The sequence below is a fragment of the Haliotis rubra genome, unplaced genomic scaffold (genome assembly GCF_003918875.1).
Source record: "Haliotis rubra isolate DU_JTF1 unplaced genomic scaffold, ASM391887v1 Scf1338, whole genome shotgun sequence".
NCBI classification, from domain to species: Eukaryota; Metazoa; Mollusca; class Gastropoda; order Lepetellida; family Haliotidae; genus Haliotis; species Haliotis rubra.
The window spans coordinates 163,044-188,009 of NW_025765268.1; the positions used below are offsets into that span (position 1 = coordinate 163,044).

The 24,966-nt window shown below is 39.6% G+C and overlaps 1 long non-coding RNA gene across 1 annotated transcript; it reads right to left on the reverse strand.

Annotated features, from left to right (window-relative positions):
* Positions 1-6,678: 6,678 nt before the first annotated feature.
* Positions 6,679-24,094, reverse strand: LOC124267783. The gene is made up of 3 exons (XR_006896124.1): positions 23,956-24,094; positions 21,545-21,547; positions 6,679-6,690 (listed from the first exon to the last, which is right to left on the reverse strand). It is a non-coding gene; the product is annotated as an uncharacterized LOC124267783 (long non-coding RNA).
* Between the last annotated feature and the right edge of the window lie 872 nt (positions 24,095-24,966).

Genomic DNA, 24,966 nt, shown 5'->3' on the forward strand with positions numbered 1-24,966 from the left:
ACCAATCATTATCGGGGGTGTATACATTCTACCAGAAACGTCACCGCTGTATGACACACCTCTTGATAATGGTCTTGGTGATCTTGAGATTATAATAGCTGGTGCAAAATCGGGAACTGATCAAGATCTAATTCTGTTTGTCCATTTCAATGCTCGCGTAGCTCAGCTAGATGATTTTATGAATGAAGATCAAGATGATGTAGTGCTTATGAATCATGGCTCGGTATATTGTGCAGATTCGTTCAGTAAACAAAGAGCCTCTCAAGACGATAAATATAAAAAAATTAGACTGCCACGGCTAAATGTGTGCAAACTATTGATCATTCATATATACTCAGCAGCAAAAAAACGTGAGTACGAATTCAAAATTAGATAAGCACTGTAATCAAATCATTACAGAAATGGACATACTTAGCGGATCAAAAACAATTTTTGTGTACAATATCTTGACACATCAATGAATAACTCAGCACAATTTCAAAACATTACGTGAACGTTTGCAGTCCATGCAGACTCTTGACTTCAGTATCTAGTGTGACCACCACCAGCGGCAATAACTGCAGCACAGTGTCTATGTATGGAGTACACCAATCGATTGATGAAGGCCATTGGCACCTGGAACCACACTCTGAGAAAGGCCTGGCGCAATAAATCGTCTGTGTTCGGCCTTGGTATGACATTATTCAGTCTCCTCTGAATTTCATCCCAAAGATGTTCAATTGGGTTTTAATCAGGACTAGGGGCAGGCCACTGCATAATGTTGACACCGTTCTGCTGTAGGAAGTCCCGTGTAGCTCTGGCAGTATCACAGGGGGTATTCGACTGTACATGCAAAGCGGATGTTGCTCCTCTGCAACAACCCCGTTTCCACTGTACAGTTTTCCAGGGACCACCCAGGCTTCGCGTTCTCGGTTAGTTTAAGGTATTCCCCACCTTTAAGTAATACAACATTCTAAATGTTATAATATGATGTCTTTCTCCACATATCTGGAACCAGATTATAATGATAATGATTCTATTGTTGTCATACATGTCTATTTCAAGCGACTCTCCAACTCAAGCTGATGTAGCGATCGCGAAAAAGATTGTTTTACTCCTGATATTACACAAGTGATGACTGCGGTGCTTTTGTTCACTTTCACAACAAAATAAGTCTTATTCAAAGTCCTGAGTGAAGTTTAAATGCTTAATTTCTTTACATTTAGCAAGAAACATGGCAAAATAGCGCATGTACGCTCTGATGATTGTTGCACGGGTCCTGTACGGGTAGTTGCAGGAAATAAATGTGGCACTGTACGAGGAGTTGTATGATAATGATGCCATGTATTTTAACAAAATCCTTGCTACAGACAGACATTGACACGGAGAGGACAACAACAACACCAGCCAGCCTAGCAGACACACACAGACGTCAACAACGAGAACATTCACAGCAACACTTAACATCCCGGCCGAGACCTCGACACATCAAGAACAGAACAACAACAACACCAGCCAGCCTAGCAGACACACACACACACACACACACACACACACACACACACAACACACAACGAGAACATTCACAACAACACCTAACATCCCGGCCGAGACCTCGACACATCAAGAACAGAACAACAACAACACCAGCCAGAACACACACACACACACACACAAGACGTCAACAACGAGAACATTCACAACAACACTTAACATCCCGGCCGAGACCTCGACACATCAAGAACAGAACAACAACGACAACAACAGACCACAGCCACAGATTTCATCACATCATCCTGGAACATAAACGGACCTTACAACAAACTAACTGCTTCATTCCAGGAAATATCATCTTTTGTTGCCAAATCACACGTAAGTGCATTTATTGAAACATGGACCAAAAACGAAACAGACTTTGACTGACTGACTGAGTTTGGTTTAACGCCGCTTTTAGCAATATTCCAGCAACATCACGGCGGGGGACACCAGAAATGGGCTTCACACATTGTACCCATGTGGGGATTCGAACCCGGGTCTTTGGCGTGACGAGCCAACGCTTTAACCACTAGATAACCCTACCGCCCCGGACCAAAAACGAAACAGACTTTGACTGACTGACTGAGTTTGGTTTTACGCCGCTTTTAGCAATATTCCAGCAACATCACGGCGGGGGACACCAGAAATGGGCTTCACACATTGTGCCCAGAAACAGACTTTGAACACATATTCGATAACTATACATCATACCAGTTTGTAAGAAACAAAACAAAGCCCCGAGGTCGATATAGTGGTGGCATCTTACAATGTAGTTTATATAAGATCAGGGCCCCGTTCCTCAAAGCGATCGTAGCGCAAAGATGATCGTAACTCCCATACTTTAAAATAGACTTACGGCTGTCGTAGCGCTACGATCGCTTCAAGGAGCGGGGCCCTGATCTTACTGCTTACTTCCAGAGAATATACCCCGAATGGGAGGACAGTGTGTTGTTTATAGTGACTGATATTCCATGTGTAGGTACTAACAATATACTAGGTTTTGTGTATATGACTAACCTAATGTTACTTCCAATTCTGAAATGTTAGAAGATCGTTTGTGTGTATTGTCATTTCGTTTTCCACAATGTAAGTTTATATTACAAGGCGATTTCAAAGCCTGGACTGGTTCTATGCAAGATTACATATTTGAAGACAGTCATGACTATGTACCTGTTGACAAAGATACCAACGACACTGACAACGTTATCGAAAGATACTGACCTAAATAATTTTGGTCAACAATTACTAAGTGTATATTGTAACCATAATATTCAGTTGGTAATTGTCATTATCCAGGAGATTATCTGGGTGAGTTTACGTTTATTGGCACACAAGGCAATAGTGTTGGCGACTATTGTATTGTTTCTTCTGACATATTCCAAGTTGTACATAAAGTCATTGTATCTCTTGAACCGCTGTCAGTCCACATGCCCATCATGACCAACTTCTCGCGTCAATCCGAAATTCACAACTCCGGCCAATCACATGACGTTACACGTGCACCGGGAACATGTATTCATAATTTACACAGGTACAGACTCGATGTTGATAGTCAACCGTCCCTTGTTTCTAACTTAAGAAGTTTTCTCTTATAGACAGTTTTGTTGACTTCAGGCAACTTGCCAACACTAGCTTAAACGATAGTGTACCATTTCTCCAGGATGGTTTTTGGTAAATCTGTTGCATCGTCTTCCTCAAACACACATGTCAATGTGAAGAGTAGCATAATTATTCAACCCCCCTGGTTTGATAAAGACTGTAAACTGGCTAAACAGATAAAATCCAGAAAACTAAATGTTTTCAGGAGAACAAGTTTACCATCATAACTATATCAAAGAGAAGGAATCTTTTAAGAAACTTTGTAATAAAAAGAACACACGATAACCGAAAACATAACTAAGGCAGCTCGTGATAAAGATTGCAGATCTTTTTGGAAATTAATTTGGCAACGGTGGATCACAAATGGTAAAGAGTATCTTGCCTGACACGTAGTTCCAGTATTTTAAGAATTTTCTCAGTATCTCAGTATTTTCTTGTATCCAATAATTCTGATTTTGTTTTCCAGTATATAAGAAAGGAAGCCATGCTGACCCCGACAATTATCGTGGTATTAGTCTCTTGAAAATCATGGGAAAACTATTTACAACTACTATCGATTCAAATTATGGCTCTCGCTGCAGCATGTTTTATCTGAATAACAAGCTGGATTTCGTGAACATTATTCCACAACAGATAATATGTTCATTCTCTAAAGTTTAGTCAATAAATAGTTATGGGAGAATTCAAGGGGAAAATTCAACTGTATGTTTGTCGACTTTAAAAAAAGCTTTCGACTTGATTGATAGAGTGAAATTAATGTACATTCTTCTTCGTAAACAAATTCACGGACGAATGTATTGTATCAACAATATATATGAAAACGTGAAAGCGTGTTAAGAACTGACACTTGTACCTATACTGATGTCTTCACGTCGTCAGCTGGTGTCCGTCAGGGCTGCATGTTGTCCCCAGTATTGTTTCTCATGTATATTGACGAGCCAGTCCACACTATTATACCCGAAGGCACACATGTATATTGATAGTGATATAGAAGAGATTTTCCTACTACTGTTTACTGACGATGTTGCAATGATTGCTGACTCCGTTATTAATCTCGAACGTAAATTTGATGTCTTATCAAGTTATGGTGTGAAATGGGGACTGACTGTAAATACTAAAGAAAGTAAAATCATGGTATTTAGAAATGGTGGTAGACTCTCAAAATATGAGACATGGTCATTAAATGGGGAAGACATTGAAGTCGTCTCCCATAATAAATATCTTGGTATAGTATTTTCTTGTAGGAACAATTTTTCTAAAGCATGATATACTTTAGCAAAACAGGCAGATAAAGCCCTAGGCCCTATTCGTAAAATGTTTCATCGTATTCCTGATTTATCAATAGACCCTTTTTTCAAGATGCTTGACAGTAAAATCTTACCTATTCTACCTTACGGTTCTGGTGTCCCCCGCCGTGATGTTGCTGGAATATTGCTAAAAGCTGCGTAAAAACAAACTCAGGCAGTCAGTCAGTCTACTTTAGGGTACGGAAATTTTGGGAGTGTTTGTCAGCTAAACCATTTGAACGAGTCCATACCAAGTTTTGCGAATATATTCTTAAAGTTAGTTAGAGAACTTCAAATGCAGCTGCAGCTTCGTTAAAAATCCGCTACATTGCGCCGTGCTGTAACTAAATTACGATGCGCATCAACCGATTTTAATATCCAAGCGTATAGACGCGCCGTTTCTGCCGGTTCCGCTATGTAATCTGTCCCTTCTGCAATGATGGTTTTGAAGACTAATATCATATCCTATTAGTTTGTCCTCTGTACCAAAACATTAGAGAGAAGTATATACCACCTTATTATTATACATACCACTCTAAACTTAAATTTACACAACTGATGTCCAGCCAAGATAAATCTGTATTGTTTAATACTGCTATCTATCTGACCAAAATGTTTACACTGCGAAACTATGAGCGGGCGCTCATGCCATTATGAGTTTCCCATATAAATCACGTCATTATACTATAGGCCTCAATGGCCATCATCTACGAAAATAAAGAGTCTGAGTCTGAGATTGTGGAGGTGTGAAATATTTTTTCTAATATTGCATAAAACAGCTATGTATAGATTTAGAAATTCAGATCGAATTGGTTAAAAAAAACAATAGTACAGCATATCTTTGTCACTATAGTTCTTATAAATCACTTTTAAAAACAGAAGTTTATTTATTATCAAACTCTATAGATTTGAAAGTTGTTCTCACGAAGTTTCGTACACTTTCTCATAATTTGAAGATTATTAACGTTATCAGCAAAGTACAGAAAACTTTGACCGATCTGCCTTAATATGTGATAAGAGTGACAATATGGCTGTCGAAGATGAAGTTCACTTCATTTTGAGTTGTCCAAGCTATAATATTAGCAGAAATAAATTCATTCCAAAAATTTTCATCAATCTTCATGTAAAATTATTCTGATATTTTGCAATAACATTTCTTGTACAAAATAACTAGTCTTCATATGATATCATTGTACTTGTCAGAAAAAAACCAGTATATACATCTCAGTGAACATTTTACACAGAAATTGTATTTCAATCTGGGCCACGAGGCCTCCAATACTGAATAAAGACTTTGAGACTGAAAAAAACCTAATCAATTGACAGGACAGATTGAAAGCATTATAGCGTATATACTTCTCGTTACGTTTAGTGGTCCATCAAACATAGCTATTAAGGGTCTCTTCATACTAAATATAGAACGTCAGTGTAAAAGAACACCCAGTACTGACAATCCTCAACAACAAATTCCGTCTGGTGTAAAGGGAAACATAGCAGTGACAGTTACATAAATGGATCACTTAAAATCAGTGATGACACCAGGTGTTCGCGAAAGGGGTAAGCATGGCCAGCCCAACCGGTAGCACCCGGCTTTCAAAACATTCCCCTAATAATGGAAGTAGTTTTGGCTGTGCTGCACAGCATTACTTGTGCCATGCAACGGTTGTCTGTAAACACAAGACAATCATTTGGTAGATGAACCGGAAAGTCCAGCTGGATAATTTGGAATTACGACTGCTGTGAAGAAGTACAGAGATTCTGATACTTATAAGTAAAGAAAAACGTTTGAGAAAGAGATGTTTCTTTAACACATTGGGGATCAAGTAATGATGTTGCGCTGATTCAAGTGTGACTTCTTTTCAGCATGTACTGGCGATCAATCCAACTAAAAAAAAAATAAGTACTATAATCCATGAAGTCAACTGGTTTGTTTCTTAACAACAATAGTTTAGTTTTCATACACCAGGATGAAAAATCTTCTAATTTCAATCGGTAATATCGTGCCATCAGAAGCGACAAAACCGTTTCCACATCCATAAGAAATCTCTGCTAAAAGCAGATGCAATCGGGACTGTATCATGAGTGTATATGAGTATACATTTGTTTCAGCAGTATTACAAGTCACATGATAGTCTCTTTTCTCGCCGATACCTGGCAAGAATACTGGTTTGCGGAGATAGGCAAAGTGTGCTAATGGCGGGTGCCATCAGTAGGACAGGGCATGCTGACCCGTTTTGTGAACATTTGGTTTCATCGCTGATTTTCAGGAGCCCATTCACATTTTCACAGCCTTATCCACCTTTACATATAGTGGAACTCACAGCTAGGGGAGACTCGTTGGATATTCGTTGACATAAACCCATACATACCTGTGAAGATCCAGATTAGAACTGATCTTCAGCAAGCAATGCTTGTCGTAAGATGTGACTAACGGGGTTGGGTGGTCAGGCCCGCTGACTTGGTTGACGCATGTCATTGTAACCCAATTGCAGAGATCGGTGTCTCTGGATTGTCCGGTCCACACTCGATTAGTAACAGATCACCGCCATTTAGATAAAACTATTGCTGATACCCACACCACGTGGTAAAAGAATAGATTTTTGCATGCTGACCTCAGATTAGAAAACTGACTCCAACGTTTTTTGTCAAATCACGTGACTGACACCTCGAAGACTGTCTCGAATAATCGATACTGATTTTTCTCGAACAACAGGCATCATGACTCATTTTAAGTAATCCATTCATATCATTATATCGGTTTACAACTTGCAATTGTCTGAAAACAAAACAATATGACATATGTGACTGGAAATATGTTTACGCTATTCATGACTTATCTGGATGATATGTGAGTACAAATTCTTGATAACAGAAACAACATCAAAAAGTGTTACCATGTTATTGTTTTGATAGCTCAATAACTACTCGTGTATACGGACAGACAGATAAGACAGAAATTCTCTCATCAAGTTGGACTTCAAGTACCTGTCAGATGATTTGTTCTTTCAAAATTGTAGGGGCCGGGGGGATTTGTCATCTTCTGATGACATTTGTTGAAAACTGTCGTATTTTAAATCAGTTCAACTCCGTAGTGCAAATGCCGTTGCAGTACATGATTCATATATAGCTTTTGAGATATTGTGTGGAGCACATGCTTTACATGTACCTCCTCTATGGTGATAACATGATTGGACCAAAATTTGGGAGCTGAAATATCGAAAACAATTGTTCATTGATAGTAACTTCTAATGATATGAAAGTACATAGAAGGCAACCTGATTTTTAATTAGGGCTCCATGCCTCTAGGCAGGAGACCTATTGTAATCGTTCGGATTATTATGTTTTACAGATTAAAGACAGTATGCAGCAGAGAGGGTTCGGGTGATCCTGGCACAGTCAGGCTGGTAAGGCTCATCATCAGCTCAGGGCCCTTGCCCCCTCTACTCGCTGCCCAGACAGCGAATGGGACTTCTCCCAGGAAACGATGCCTAGTCGAACCCACCAAGAACTTTCCGGGGTATATGAAGACACCCCAACACTGCAGCCTTCTGCATTACCCAGAATGTCAGAAGGACCGTACTCCCGGTGGAGAACCCGGGCACTCTCCTGATCTGCGCCAAGAGATCAGGAGGTACCAAACCAAGGGCACCGAGAACAATGGGGAGTCTGACGACAGTGTACTTGGGATGCAAGCGAGACATTTCAAAGGAGAGGTCTGCATACTTAGTATGCTTTTCCTGAATCTTGCCAATCACATTGGTGTCAAAAGGGACAGAAAATTCAATGATAAAATCAAATCATTGGCTTTATCAAATAGGAGAAGATCAGGTTTGTTGGCTGGAATTCTTCTGAGGCTGTATATGGGCCTATTCCACAGAAGTTTGAAAGCATAATTTTCCATGACGCCCTGGACATGTTCAGGGTCGTACCATGGATGGACCTCGGAGTCAAGCCATAGGCATGTCGGAGACGGTAGTAAAGCAACGAGCCGTGCCATCATGTCGTTTAAGATATGCTGTTTGTGCCAAGGATGGGCATCCACTGAAAAGGTGTTGGACAGTCTCTGTAAATTCATTGCAAAGTCGACATTTCATGTTAATAATTTCCTAAAGCCCTCAGGTTCACATTTAAGACCAGCCGACTTCATCCAGGCGAAGGAGTCGGTTGGATTGCTTTTCTGTTCCACACACTGCATGTACACACGATGCAATGGCTTCTCAGAAAGCTTCTTCACAAATGACCGACTCTGGGCAGACTTGGTGAAGGACTTCACCTGGTTTACTCCCTTCGCTGTACCGTTCAGCACTACATCGCCATCAGCAAAATCAACCTCAAATTTCAGATTCTGTCCAACAATCTTGGCACTCTTAAAATAGCTGTGGAATTCCTTGCTTTCATCATGAGTCTTGACATGCATCACCAGAGGATCATCCGATAAATAAATATGTGCAAAAGTACACAATAAAATTCTATCATGAAGAGCCTCCACATTAATCAAACCCCGACCTCCAGAATGGATTGGCATGTATAAACGATTGAGAGAGGAACGAGGGTGGTGGGCTCTGTTATCAGACATGATCCTTCTGGTCAGGTGGTCAAGACTCTGGATGTCTTGTTTTGTCCAATCAACTACTCCAAAGGAATAGGAGAGGACTGGCACAGCAAAGGTATTTGTGGCTTTGACCTTGTTTCGAGCATTTAGCTCTGAGCTCCAGATATGTTTTAAGCGAGATTTATACTCGGCCCGAAGTGTTTCTTGAATCTGGGCATTTTGGAGCTTGTCTCGAACTTGCATTCCAAGATAGGTGTAGGCCTGATCTTCCACAAGATGCTCAATAACTCCTCCCCCTTGTAACTTGACCGAACCACCATTAACTACCTTGCCACCTTTCAAATGAAGAGTATTACATTTGTCGAGTCCAAAAGTCATGCCAATATCATTAGAAAAGGACTCGACAAGGAGAACCTGCTCTTTCAAATTGGAATCTCCTTTGGCAAGGAGCTCGATGTTATCCATGTAAAGGAGATGAGTAAGCGGTGTTGGGGATCTGTGCTGAGGAGGTCCGGGATGTTAACCCGCCTCTCTATTGAGCAGAAAGCTCAAAGGATTTAGAGACAAACAAAAAAGCAAAGGACTGAAGGAGTCCCCCTGGAAAATTCCCCTTCTGATTGGAATAGATTCCGAAGTCTGCACCTCCCCTTGCGAGTACATCTCAAGTTGAGTCGACCAGCAACTAATCAAAAAAAGTAGTCGCTCCGGGAGGTCAGTACAACGAAGAGACTTCAGAATCCATTCTTGTAGTCAATCCAGCACATGGAGAGGTTGCGGTGATATGTTTTAGCCTCTTCCAAAATCATTTTCTGTACAAGAAGTTGATCCTTGCACCCTCAAGACCCCTTTCTTCCTCCCTTCTGCTATCTGTAAAAAATATTTGTTGAAGAGTAGTAAGATGACACGAGGTTTGTCAAACCCTGTGAAGATTTTGTATTGTGTATTCAAACATGTGATAGGGCGGAAGTTTATTATTATTATTTTATTATTCCGTCGAATTTTGTACCAAACATAACTCCTAAACCAATGCTCCGAATCGCTTACAAAGAAATCACACAGATGCGCTCCGAGGTGTAGATATTCCCCTTAAAAATCTCTAGGCTCTAGGCCCAATAGCAAAGGGGAGATAATTCAAAATAAATTCCAAAATTTCAAAGTTTGACAGCAAATATCTCAAGAACTAATTGATCCAACACTTCCAAATCTCTTGTACAGATGCACAATCAAATTCCCAACAATTTTGCCTGGACGGGTCGAGTCGCTAAAACGTACCGTTTGGCGGTTATTTTTATTTTCAATGTTTGGCCATGTTTTTCAGCAGTTTTCTGAGTAGTTTGCTCCCAGTGCCAGTATGGTAGATGAATGCTTGATGATTCCAGAACACTAATTGTTTTGACCGTAGACCCAAGAACAACTGAGATACATTCTTTTAAAGAGGGAACTATTTCTTCTCCGGAACTTCTTAAAAAGTACATCACCGCCGCAGTATAGATAGAACTAAAGCCAAGGAGCCCTCAACTATATTTATGTTCATATTTGTACACTGTTTATATTTATAGTTAGCATTGCCAACAACAAATAGTGACTTACTTGCTTCTGAAATTATTTTATAGCCGTATATTCCGTCCGTATTGTCCAGTTCAAACAGGCCACATCGGTTAAGCAAAGGTGACATTTATTATGTAGGTTTGATTGTCTGCAATTACCAGGCTTCAACCTTGTGTCAGCTGTGAGTGTTTTCATATCCAGATGCTTGTGTCAGTCTTTTATTTCAAAGAAAGACATGACAATTCTGTAAGTTCAAGTTCTAGAAGCTGAGTAGAAATCATGGGTGGAAATTCAGCAGATGCAAATCAGCAGGAATGAATTCTAGACCATTTAGTCCCAACATATGTCTTGAGACGTTTTGTCATGAAAAACAGTAAACAAGTTGTCTGAAATCATTTACTATCAACCTTGTGACGACATCTATCAAGATATTGTTCATGTTTATGACAATAATTGTTTTGTTGTATTGTGAACATTGCAAATTGTGCAACATTCCTGTGATATATTTTCAGAATTGAAATAAAATATTATACAGAACTGAACCACACAGGTTGTGCTTATTTGGGAAAGATATTGCTTTGTGTTTTCTACAAATAATTTTTCTTGGCAAGGTCATTTGTCCACATAAAATGACCCTTGACCAGGTCAAAGTCCAGCCAGAGCACAAGTGTCTGATCAAAAGGTCATTGCTTTCACTGAAACTAATTGTTTTGAAATGCAGAACTTTCTTTATTAAGTGCTCAATTCCACCTGTATTTGTCTGTGTTGGATCTTCTTCAGGTGTTGATGATGTGAGTCACTGGATTGTCTGACCAAGTCTGTCAATGGCTGCAGTATTGATGACTGCTTGGATTAACAGTAAGCAACAGAATCTAAAAGCACCTTGATTATAAAGTCAAAGAATATAGCGTCTATGCATACTGTTAAGTGTTGATTCCCAAGTTGAAACTAAACGTTAACTGATAATCAGTCCATTAAAGAACTCAATGTATAGCCAACAGACAACAAAGCAGTGTGGCAGTTTTATTCTAAAATAGAGTTTGCAAATATTACAAATCACTGCAAAGGTATCACAATGGCACTACAAAACAGAATGTTAGTACAAATTCAATGTTTGTGTAATACAAACAGAGTTTATAACTATAAAGACAGAGATTGTAATATTCACCTCATTGCAACAATGGTGAAGTGTCCAAAATAGTGAGTGAGTCAGTATCCTGAGTATGAATGATCTCCACACAATTGCCGGTCTTCTTGCAACTTGCAATGTGAGTCAAAAGTTATTTCGCCCTTTATATACTAAAGGAAAAGACTCCAGATAATGCTCTATCTCTGTGGTTAAGATTTTAGTGGAAACGTCCATGGGTTGTACTTTCAGAACTCTAAATATAGCACAAAGCTAAATATAACACAACACTGCCCCTCTCCCCCCTAGTGTACAATGCTTTTCAACTGGCACATAACAATATCTATCTGGAATAGTATACATCGCTGCATGCAATGTCATGTGCAATCGACAGCGAAACAATTTGCGAAACTCAGACATTTGTGAATAGACCTCTATGACTTCATGTAATACCTTCTACGTGGCTTGGTATTCATCAGTAAACCCCTCTAGGTATTGGAAAAAAGCTAAGGATTCGAGAAAAATGGTTTGGATTTCAGAGATATATAAAGCTACAAAACACTTTCCAGAATCATAGAAAGTCAAGGATAAGATTGTGTTGTTAATCTCAACCCTATAATAAACATATGCATGTGTTTATGATTCACTATCAATGATGATGCCATTCGTTCATAAAAGTGAGCTTTTCTTACCTCACCGGTGGCAACCATCTCAAGTGAAAGTGACAATATTAAAATCGAAGACAAGAAAGGTTCAAGTCACAGCACAGAGAAGTCAAGAGTGCACCTGAGCAAACACGCGAACGTATGGTACCATTGATAAAAGGGACTGTATCTGACGTCAAGTTGGTGCCTAATGCGTCAAATTTAAAGAAATGTCCAGTTCAGTTAATTTAAAAATGGTTCTTTCATTTTCCCTTGAGGATGTTTATTACGCCAGACGTTAATTTTTTGTATGTTCTAGGTACTATTTCTATTTGTTGATCAAGACCGTTACATTAATATATAGTCTGTGCATGACATTCCCAATCTCTTATCATTTTTTCGGATTGTACTTCATTGAGATAGAGCGCCTCAGGTGGTGGCATTCCGTATCAACAAGATCTTTGTGATACAGGTACACGCAGTTCTGATGGGATACGTAATCAAGTTCACCAACGTCCCACTGAGTGGTGTTTGTTGATCCCGTTAACCATCTGAAAGGGCCACTAGTAGTTGAATTGTTCATGCCGACCCACACCTTCGAAGTCCCAATAGCTGAAACACTGCAAAAGACAGATTAAATATACAAATTATATATATATTTTGGATTACACTTTCTTAGTAAAGTACAGATTCTGGTATTTTTGTTGGGTTGAGCCCCATGCGGAATTCGAACCAACGCCCTTCAGAATCAGACACCTAATCGCCAACAGACAAAGTCAGCCGCTTAACCCGCTCAACCACCGCGACTTCCACAAAATAGAAGTCGGACAACCGCTTTTCTAGACCTGCGGACTTTGTGTACCCCTCTGATAAATGTAAATTGGCACGGCTCCCAAGCAGAAAGTTATTATTACACAATGCCAGACTGTGCCTCTGTCTGATTTCAAGACTTACTGCAGACGTTACATACAGACACTTTGAAGGGGAAAAGGAACAGGAACGGTTTGGTTGTTTCAACATAATGTGTGTTATAATATAACTTTTGGACAATGTTGATGAACGCAGTAATCGCATTTACAATGGGTGGCGTGCCCCGGATGACATGTCGTTGAAGATGCTGAAAGTGACTTATTTGCTTTTACCTTCCATGATGTAGTTCTTGACGTAGTTATGCTTGTCGTCGGTGTCCAGGACCACGAGACGACCACCATCACCGTAACATGTATTCTTGCTATCGTCCCAAGTTTTAGTTTCATTCCTGAGTTTGAAGCAAATATTCGTCGACTCAGAAAAGACGAAACCCAATCTAGTCGGACAAGCTGCAAATAATAATTGCTTAATACTTAAGGGTCCTTCACACTTATCTTATTCCTTGACAGGAATCAAGGAGAATCAGCCAGAAAATAAATATTTTCAAAATTCGAACCGCGTTCGGGAGAGAATGTCTAATAAACATTTTTTTCAAGCTTTGTAAGAATGCTGTTGGAATACTTAGAACGCACTTCGAACCCGCCTCAAATGATTCTTACTCATTCCAAATGTACTAGATCACGAATACAGCTCGAATGAATCGGAATACAGTTTGAATAATTATAACGCCGTTTGAATACGCTAAGAATACTTAAAATGAATTTCGACTGCCGTACGAGTCCGGTTCGATTGCTGCGTGAAACACTCGAAATTCAGTTGGAACGTACCTCGAATGCTGTACGAATTTACATAGAATGCATTCAGAACCTTCTTGGAATGACCCCCGAATATGGATCGAATGTTAAAGAATTAAAACAGAATGCAGCTCGAATCTTTCAAATGTCCTTCAAATGCACTTGTAACGTAACATGAATGCCCGGAATGCATCAAGGATGCTGCCGGAATGTTCCACGATGGGGTATAAAACCTGTTGAATCTGGACTATTCATCCGTCACTGCCCAACTCCCATAGAGTATTGACCACCAGGACCATGTTGCGTTGCTCCAGATTGCTGTCCTCCAGCAAGACCTGATTGATGTCTGACAGAGGAAAGGAGGCGGCTGTATGACATTACACAAGACTGATGGAGGAGCTCAGAGTTGAGGACACGCAGTCATTCTTCAACTACCTTAGGATGGAGCCTGCCATGTTTGATGAGTTGGTGCAGAAAGTGGGACCAAGAATACATAAGCAGGATACATATATGAGAAAGGCGCTACCTCCAGGCTTGAAGCTAGCCATCACATTGAGGTTCCTTGCTTCAGGTGATAAGTACCCCAGCATCATGTACAGCTTCCGCGTGGCAAGGAACACAATCAGCCTGATCATCCCAGAAGTATGTAAGGCCATTTTGGAGGAATACAAGCATGAGGTTATCATCTGCCCTACCACTCCCGAAGAATGGACACCCATTGAAGAGGTACTCGGAAACAGGTGGAATATTCCTCATTCAGTAGGAGCTTAGAAAACCTGCCAAGAGCGGCTCATTGTACTGCAATTACAAGGGCTTCCTCTCTGTGGTCCAAATGGCCATTGTGGATGGAAATTACAAGTCCCTGTGGGTGGACGCTGGTGCTTACGGAAGTATGTCTGATACTCAGATCTTCAACGAGTGCGAGCATAGGATTTCTTGATCCGTTCTCCTTACCCCAAGATGACTAGCGTATGCCATGCTTTATTTTGGGAGATGATGCCTTTGGAATAAGGGCCTTCTTGGTGAAACCGTATGGTCATAGGACTCTCCAGAGAGACGAGAGCATCTACTACAGGATCAGCAGGGGCCAACAGGTAGTAGAAAATGCATTTGGAATCATGGCCCACAGTTGGCAAATCCTCCTCACCACCATACTGCCAAGGCCTTCCGTTGTGAAGGACATCATTGAATGCTGTGTCTGCCTGCACAACTTGATGAGGACTCGTTATCCTAATCTCCACAATGGTATGGTGGATGAGGAAGATGGGCAGCAGAACGTGGTGCCAGGAGGCTGGAGAAAACTTGCGCAGCTTGAAGATGTGAATGATATCTGAAGTTTCAGTGACGTTTTTAAGGGGTTCGGTGGTGTTTTGATGACGCCAGGGCTCATTTGAAGAGCATTCGAGGCGTTCTGACTGTATTCGAGGTGTATTCGATGTACATTCGAGCTGTACTCCAAGTACAGTCGAAATATTCCGATACGTTTGAGGAATATTCCACCTAAATTCCACCAGCAATCGAAGTACATTCGAGGCGCATTCGGGACATTCTTGCAGGATTTGAAGTGGCTTGCCTTTTGGATTCTCCCTCGAATACGTTCAGAATACTTAGAATGCAGTTAGAATGCAGTTAGAATGCAGTAAGAAAGCAGTAAGAATACTTAAAAATTCAGTTAGAATGCACTTCAAATGCTGTTCGATGCTGTTCGAAGCTCATTCCGCCTCAAGTGTGAAGGGGGTATTATTGACTTGCAAGTTGCCATCAACAGTCTGTGCTGGGGAGGGGCGGTGGGGTAGCCTAGTGGTTAAAGTGTTCGCTCGTCACGCTGGAGGCATGGAGGCATGGTTCAATTCCCCACATGGGTACAATGTGTGAAGCCCATTTCTGGTGTTCCTCCGCCGTGATATTGCTGGAATATTGCTAAAACCCAACTCACTCACTCACTCACTCACTCTGTGTTGGGGATCAGGTGGTCAGAGTCCCGAGCCTTGTCGTATGACACTTAAACACTGCTGCTTTATTCGGTTTGTTATCAAGTATTTAGCTTCAGCTTCATCGCGTATATCCCACGGTTGTTGGACAGGTGAAGATCCAGGTTGGAATTGACACCTCAAAAAATATTTTTTATTGTTTACTAAGGTCCTCAGTATTATTTGGAGCATTAGTAATATGCTTTGTGAAGACTAGAGATGGCATTAAGTAAAGAGCATAATGACCGCTTTCAAACGCGTCATCGTTCTTAAGTTATAAGCCATAATACAGAAACGCAGCACAGTATATCCTTTGTATTCCTTGGTATTTTGAGGAGCATCATTAATGTACTTTTGTAAGCACAAAGTAGACATTAAACTTAGATCATAGTTGTTATTTTCACCCAAAGGTCCCATCTTAAAGATTGCAGACTTTACTAGAGAGATGTTATGAGAAGATTAAATAATTCGTGAAAACTAACGATGACATTAAATACTTAACTTACTTATTTAGTTTACATAAACTCTGATCTTTTGAGACAGTCAGAAAATGTCAATGAAATGTTAGTGCCGATACTATTATGTCGATCATTCATACTCATGAGTAATTCACACAAACAAAAACGACAATAGGGTGCTCTCTTGCATTTCCTAGTAGAGAAATATATACTAATTTTGTTCACATTAGCATCATTCTTTTCAAACATCTATAAAATGTCAATGAATTGTTAATGTCTACAATACTATGTCGATCATTCATACTCATGACAAGCTTGGGAAAATTGAGAGAGAGATGAAAACTTGGGAATTAAGATTGTTAACACCTATGGAAAGAAACGTTGTGCTGAAATCACTACTACTGTCAAAATTAAATCATCTCTTCTCAGCTATCCCAAGCACTACAGATGATACGATTCAATTTTTTCAGAAGAAATGCTTTAATTTCATTTTGAAGGGCAATAAGGATAAAATTAAAACAAAGGTTACTACTACCATTGTTGAATATGGAGGTTTCAATATTCCAATAGTAAAAATATTATAAAATCCCAAAAACTTGCATGGATTAAACAGACAGACAGACAGACATATTTATCCAGTAATGTGGGCCTAACGGCCTTTAATACAATTGAAACAATATTTTACAATGCCACGTGATAGTTTCATATATAATGTTTAAACAGATGTTTAAAAAACAGAGCAACTGATTTAATAACATTGAAATCTTTGGAGTGTAATACATTTATCATGCTTTGTTCACATTGGGGCATGGCATTCAGCTGTGGCAAGTACTTTTTCCGAATTTCATTATATTTTGTACATTGCATAAAAACATGGTATTCATCTTCAATCGCTCCAAGATTACAATTTTTACAGATACAACTAATTTTCCCACTGTCTTTATTTCTCCTGTAAGTAACAATTCTAAACTTATGTAGGGATATTCTAAATTTACAAACTGCTCTTAGAAGAGACTTATCATTCAGTTGTAAAATATAACATTCAGGCTCCAGAACTGCTTTCAGCTTACAGTAGTCCGTTAAATAATGCGAGTTACAAATAGAATCATGCCAAGTTTGTTTGTATATGTCAATCAATCTTTCTCTAAACTTCACTATAAACACATTTACATCACCAACATTTTGTAATATCCACACAAATGAGAAACTTGTTCTAAACAGGGTTGTTCTAATGTTGGACACCCAATTACATTTTCCATTTTCATCTAAATGTTTAAGTAAAACATAACATTGATATGGGTAACGATTTACATTCATTTGCAACAACTTAATCCAATACTTAATACATCGTATTTGAGTTAATATAAACATATCATACCTACCAGTTTCACCAAGTATGGCCTTATTGGATGCAAACTTTCCCACCCTTAAATATCGTTAAAAATATGTAGTTTGCACTTGCTCTATTTCATGATGATAATTATTGCCCCAAATTTCACTTGCGTATGATAAAACAGGAGCAATTTTCGTATCAAATATTTGGCAGGCTGTAGTAAATGAGATAAAGCTATTCTTCCTAAATAAATGGAATACAGAGAACATTGCTTTAGTTGCCTGTGCAGCAAGAGTGTTACAAGCGTTTGACCATAAGAGCCTTGAGGAGAATATTAACCCTAAGTACTTATAGTAAGTAACACTTTTTAGCTGTTTATCACCAAAGTACCATTTCTCATTTCTTCGCAGTATACCATCGTTTCTAAAAACTATTATATTTCTCTTTTCTGTATTCACCTCAAGACTCCATTTTTAAAAGACTGTTATGTGACAATTCTACATGCATAGAAAATGCCACACTATGTATTCCAAATATTCAGAAACTATGCTTCGCTGATGGTGTTTATATTAACAAATCTATGGTACCCAATGTTTCAAATAGATTCTGGAGGGAGGTTGTGGAGGCATGGTCTGACTATTTAACAATTTGTTATCAGAATGAAATTAATAATACAGAGGTCCTAAATCAATCACTTTGGCACAATAACAATATTTTGATCGGTGGCAAAACAGTCTATCACAGGAACTTGGAGGAAAAGGGAATAACATACTTGAGAAATATAGTCAATGTGGACGGTAACAAACTGTCTTTGGAAGACCTGAATTATAAATATGATATAGATGTTGATTTTCTTACATACCAAGGACTTAAAAGAGCAATCATTGGATATATTAAAAAGAGGAATTTCACCGTTAAATATGTGGAGAACATACTTGCCTACCCTATTTTACCTTATAATATCTCCAAAATAGTTAGTAGCAAACAGTTCTATAAAACACTATGTCAATTTATTTTAATAAAACAAATGGCCAATTAAAATGGGAAACAAATATTGAATAAAGACTGCCAACAGAAGGAATGGAAAGTATTAATTTGATGGCTAATCGATGTACTCAAAGCGTCGATCTAAAATGGTTTCAATATAAGATAACTCAGAATATTTTGACAACTAATAATCACTTGCATAAGATTGGTTACATTGATTCACCTATGTGTTCGTTTGTGCCTGAGAGTGTTATACATTTATTATGCGACTGTACGCATTCAAGCAAAGTGTGGAAAGAGATGGCTAAATGGTTAGAAAGGTTGGCTGAAGGATACATTGACTAAACACCAGAAAGTATTATTTTTGGTTTTAAGGGGAGAAATAATAATCCACTTAATGTCATTTGTCACATATATAAAATATTTACAATATGAGCAGAAAAGGGAGAAAACCTAATTTTAAAAGCATCCAAAAAGTAATATTAAGTTACCTTATAGCGTGTAAATTTATCGCCTTTACAAACAACAATCAGTCCAAATTTTGTTCTATGTATTTGTCGTAGATTGTTATACCGCCAATCTCATTGGTGGATATGTGGCGTGATGTATTTGTCGTAGATTGTTAAACCGCCAATCTCACTGGCTAATTAAATGAAATCATCACCATCACCATCATGATCACTGACTCAGCATTCACCTGATGAATGAGGAATAGTTAGCTGTGAAACGTCGTATAAAGAATAAAAAAAGTTGTTATCCATAAAAGTGTGTCATGTATTCATGTTCGTCCAACTTCTGAACGCCTTTAATAAACTTAATACTGTGATAGTGAGATAGGGTGGCCACGAATTTGTATAGAATATCCTCAACAATATTTATGATTCCTGTTTTTTAAGTACGTTCTTCCGCGAATATTTTATGTCATCGTTAAACAAAGCACGTGAACTTACTGCGATAGTAGATTGCGCCAGGGGATGGTGATAAACAGACGTGGATGAGAACGTCATACAAACTGCAGACGTCGCCATCATGTCTGAGATACACGCAGTCTTGTTGGCGACAAAGACGTGCACACTGGCCAACGTCAGATATTGTTGTGTAGGTTTTGGATGGTACTTTTGTGACTTCACTGTTGTCCAGACTTTCCATCCTGTAATAATACGTTCTTCCGCAAATACATCTTTGAAAAATGGTGACCAAGAGCCAGCCCACAATCACAGCAGTTGACGTGGCGTCCATGTTCCTGGAGGGCGATTGCTTCTGTGCCTCCGTTGCGTCACTGACAGTAATGATGTAACTCCAACTGTGAAGCTCACCTTGCAAACCCCGAATGCCTATGTCCTAAGTTAACATCAAGTTCATATTGGATATTCTCTTGTATTAGGATGGTGATGGGTATCGAGGGGCATAGGAGAAATGGATTACCTCTGTTTCATAAGTGACTGCTGGACACGTTTCATGACAGATAACAGGAAAGTATGTGAAGGGCAAGTGAGTTAAACGGTGGGAATGTCGTACGATCTCCTTCTGAAGTGTTTGCCATTCAGAGAAGAGCAGCGTTAAATAATGTATGTACAATTACAGATCCAAATCCGTCCAACTACTTGGCGTGTTTTTCGAAACTCTGATCAACTGCAGGAAACGATGTTGACAGACGTATATGGGTATTCGGATAGGATCTATATAAAAGAACTCTAAATATGTTGCAATGGTTTCCAGAGTATATCGTACAGACAACTACGACAATTTCTAAGGTCAAGCTGGAAGCATCATTGTTAGCCTTCTTTACACTGAAGAAAAAATACTTCTCAGGCAAATCTGAGGATTTTGTGATGGATTTTGATTGATCTGGAAGCCTGCTTATGTTATATATCTTAGTCGTGCCTCTCAGTTCACACAGCGTTTAATCACAACAAACATGGCCTTGACTTTGCAACGAGATACCTTTATGTGTAAGACTAAATATATAATAATTCATGGTAAATTATGAAACATAAATATATCACTATTTTCGCACAGGCCGTAATTCATAAATGCATCCTATTAAAACTACGCACGCATACATGTTGATGAAGTAAGTTGATGGGAACTCCAGTCTTGTTGGTGAGTATTTATCAGACAATCCATTATGTTGATCACTTGGACTCACTGTACTCATTATACATCATGTACTTATCGAGAACAAAGAGATAGTTTTAGTACCAACTTTCAACCAAATCAACCAACTGGCCGCTTACCACATATGAACTGACACAAATGGAAACAGTTGGTAGTTATGACAAAATATTGCTGTAGAAATTTAAAAAACAAACTACCTGTATTCAACAAAACATTACATTTTGTTGTTTCATTACTGCAACAAGTATCCAACTGTTCGAAAACATTTTACATCAGAGTCACGAGTGTTAAAGGTGCGACCTGCGTGTTACATAACTTAGTCGTACTTTCTCTTTTCTAACCTCGGTATACTGCGTAACTATACTCGGCGTCATTAATGAAGGGTGAAGCTATTGCTAACAGTGTTTCTTAAAAGTTGTAAAATCTTCGTTTTTGTTTGAAATATATACAACTGAATGTTTTACAAACTTTCTTAACAGTATGGAAAAACACATCAGGTCGTTGAAATGTCATTATTACGTTCTTTAAGGTCCGATACATTCTGTTACAAATTGCACATTTTTTAAATTCAAATTGTCAATATGGAAATCCACCTGCCACTTAATATCAACGATTTGCACGTGCAAGTCGCTCTATCCATGGAAAGTGGAGGACAATACACATGCATTGCTGCTTTTTCACCATCGTTCACTGTTCAGTTACCTGTTACCTGTTACCAGCTTAGAATGGGACGTTTTGGGGCACTTGCTGAAAGGGTCAAGCCATGGGTCGAACGAATATGCACGTCGAACAGGTCGCCCAGAGTCACAACAGTCCGTGATGATAGGCACATGATTAACTGCATTACTTAACAGATTCCGTAACGCAGCAGATCTTTAGACAACACACTTTAATGTTAACAATGTAAGGATATCCATGAGCACCGTTCGGCGACTTTAAAGGGCAGTCGGACTCCGCTGTTGGCGACCTGCAGTTGGCGATCGTCCACCACTAACACCGCGTCACAGGCAAGCGCGTTTGAATAGACATCATGGCCGCTGGAATCAACGTCAGTGGTCTCGTGTGCTCTTCACAAATAGAAGCAGATTCAATTTGTCCTTCCATGATGGTCGGCAGGGGATTTATCGTCGAAATAGACAGCGAATCACAGATGCAGTTGTGGCCACGCATAACCGATTTGGCGGGGAATCGGTCATGGTTTGGGCAGGGATAACACCTACTGGACGTACTCCACAGCATGTTGTCGACGGTAATCGTACCGAACAGCATTATCGGGACGAGATTCTGGCTCCTATAGCAGTACCATTCCTGCAAGCTGTGCATGCAAATGCTATTGGACCGCTCAACCTTAACGACGGGCCACTATCAGTTCTGTTGTCAAGTGACGTCATAGTGGGTGCCTGGGCTTACGGTTCATTCGACATTGGCTTTGGACTGGCAGATATTCTGGGTCAAACAAGTCAAAGCAACCCGAATTCCCGCTTTAAATAGCGGTAATATTGGCTTTCTTGCTGGTGCTAACTTTAACAGTTGCACTATTAACGTTGTTGTTGGACCAAAACCGAACACTGGCATACTTTGACATGTTGCAGGCTATGGTCTTGTCAAAGGCCAAGGTCGAAATAGCGTCACTTTCTGTTGTGACGTCACTTGAATTGTTCGATGACGTAATTGCATTCGGGCAGTCAACCCCGTCAGAAGTTTGTTCACTGTTTCCTTTTTCCTTTCAACACAAATTCCATATTTTAGCAATAATAACGGTAATGCTATTTTTTAGGGCATTATCATTTGCAGAAGCCCTCAGTCTTTTTCAACTGCCCTCCTTCGTCGGGCAGTTAATGGAACACCTCGGACTTCTGCAAATGATAATGCCCTAAAATATAGCATTATCCTTATAATACTAACTTACAATGGTCACATTGAAAAGTACCCAACTTATCAGATTTGTATATTTAAAATTTCTTTGCCACTGTGCGTTGAAACTAGATAATTTAAAAAAAAAGACACGAGAATTAATAATTGTGAAAAACATTCAAAATGATCCTCCCTAATCTGTTATTGCTTCAGGAAGTTTTTAATTCAGCGATATTAACATCATTTCAAAGCGCACAGCCTTTATTAGAAGGTTTTGCTTTTAAATCCCGCCTTTATTTATTGATGATACCTGGACGTTCAGTAGGGTCGTTAAAAATTGAAGTTTTGTGTCACAAAGCATTCGCTAAACAATCCCTAAAAGGCGTTCTTTAGGTTTTCCGTAACTGAGCGTAACTCGAAATATGGACAGTGGCAAGGTTAAAGGCAATGGGATTCCCCTAGCTCCTAGCAACCAACCATCTCCCACCAAGCCTTGTTCAAATGAATGCTTCAGGTTGCACACATTCCAAATATGAGTGATTGAGTGAGTTTAGTTTTACGCTGCACTCAGCAATATGCCAGCTATATGGCGGCGGTCTGTAAATAATCGACTCTGGACCAGACAATACAGTGGTCAACAGCATGAGCATCGATCTGCGTAATTGGGAACCGATGACATGTGTCAACCAAGTCAGCGAGCCTGATCACCCGATCCCGTTAGTCCCCTCTTACGACAAGCATCCAAATATGAGAATCGTGAGTGTAGCCAGGCCATTGTGCAACTATGTTTGTGATATGCAGTTGAGCCCCATTCACAATGTGAATATATATGCCATGGTATCCTTTCCTAGACACAAACAAATGTTCATCTTTTGTTGGCGCTTTGATTGGGATTATGGAACCGTCTATAGATCCAAGCACATTGGTAAAGTTAGCTATCTGGTTAAAAGCAGCTTTCACTTTCTGTTTTTAAACTTGTGTTTTGGGAAAATTAAAATACTCATTGGCATGTTTGCCAAAATGATGTTGAGACCACGTGGACACATCTTGATGCTGCCAGTTTTGACAAACCTTGTACATCTGCACAGACGGACAAGAAACTCCCAGTTGCATAACGAAGCGCTGTCACCACTCTTAGTGAAAGAGTTTAGCTTTACGCCGCACTGAGCAATATTCCAGCTATATGGCACTCGTAGTGATATACTTTGACCGACATGTAGGACGTGCAATATCATCTCTTATTAAATCACACAATTAAAAAATCTGTGGTCTGTTGAGTCTGAATCCTGCTTGCATTTCACCATCAGTGAGTGACTTTCGTTTAACGCCGCTCTGAGCAATATTGCAGCACTATCACGGCGGGGAACACCAGAAATGGGCTTCACACATCGTTCCCATGTGGGGAATCGAACCCGGGTCTTCAGCGTGACAAGTGAACGCTTTAACCACTAGACTACCCCACCGGCCCACATTCAAAGTATCTAACGGGGTATTTCTGTAGCGGAACACACGGTTGACATTATGGATTCTTCGTTTGTTCCCATTTCTCACGTAGAGATCAATTGCCATTTTAATACGTTGATGTGGATTACGACTAGACTGCAAATGGTTGGTCAGAGTACACCTTAAACACAGTGGCCAACTTGCCTTTTAAAGATTGTCCTAACTTTAAGGATTGCTTCGAGTTACGAGTTTACATAACGGTAAAATAATGCATGCTTAACCATCATCCTTGACAAATTAACGACTGCTTCGAGTTACGAGCCCCTGAACACCATGCCAGGTGTGAAGGTTTCTGTTTTCTGTCAATCCATTTTTTTATTATGCAAGCATATTTTTCCGGCAACCTGATTGGTCTAGAGGCGGTCACGTAACCGTCGACAGTATAAGGGTAATGCTATTTTTGAGGGAATTATCATTTGCAGAAGCCCGAGGTCTTCCATTAACTGCCCGACGAAGGAGGGCAGTTGAAAAAGACCGACGGCTTCTGCAAATGATAATGCCCTCAAAAATAGCATTACCGTTATTATTGCTAAAACACATGGAATTTGTTTTGAAAAAAAAGGAAACAATGAAGGAATTTGACTGCAAGTTTATCCAAATCAACTTCTGACGGGGTTGACTGCCCGAATGCAAGTACGTCATCGAACAATTCAAGTGACGTCACAACAGAAAGTGACGCTATTTCTACCTTGGCCTTTGACAAGACCATAGCCTGCAACATGTCAAAGTATGCCAGTGTTCGGTTTTGGTCCATCAACAGTCTTAATAGTGCAATTGTTAAGGTTAGCACCAACAAGAAAGCCAATATT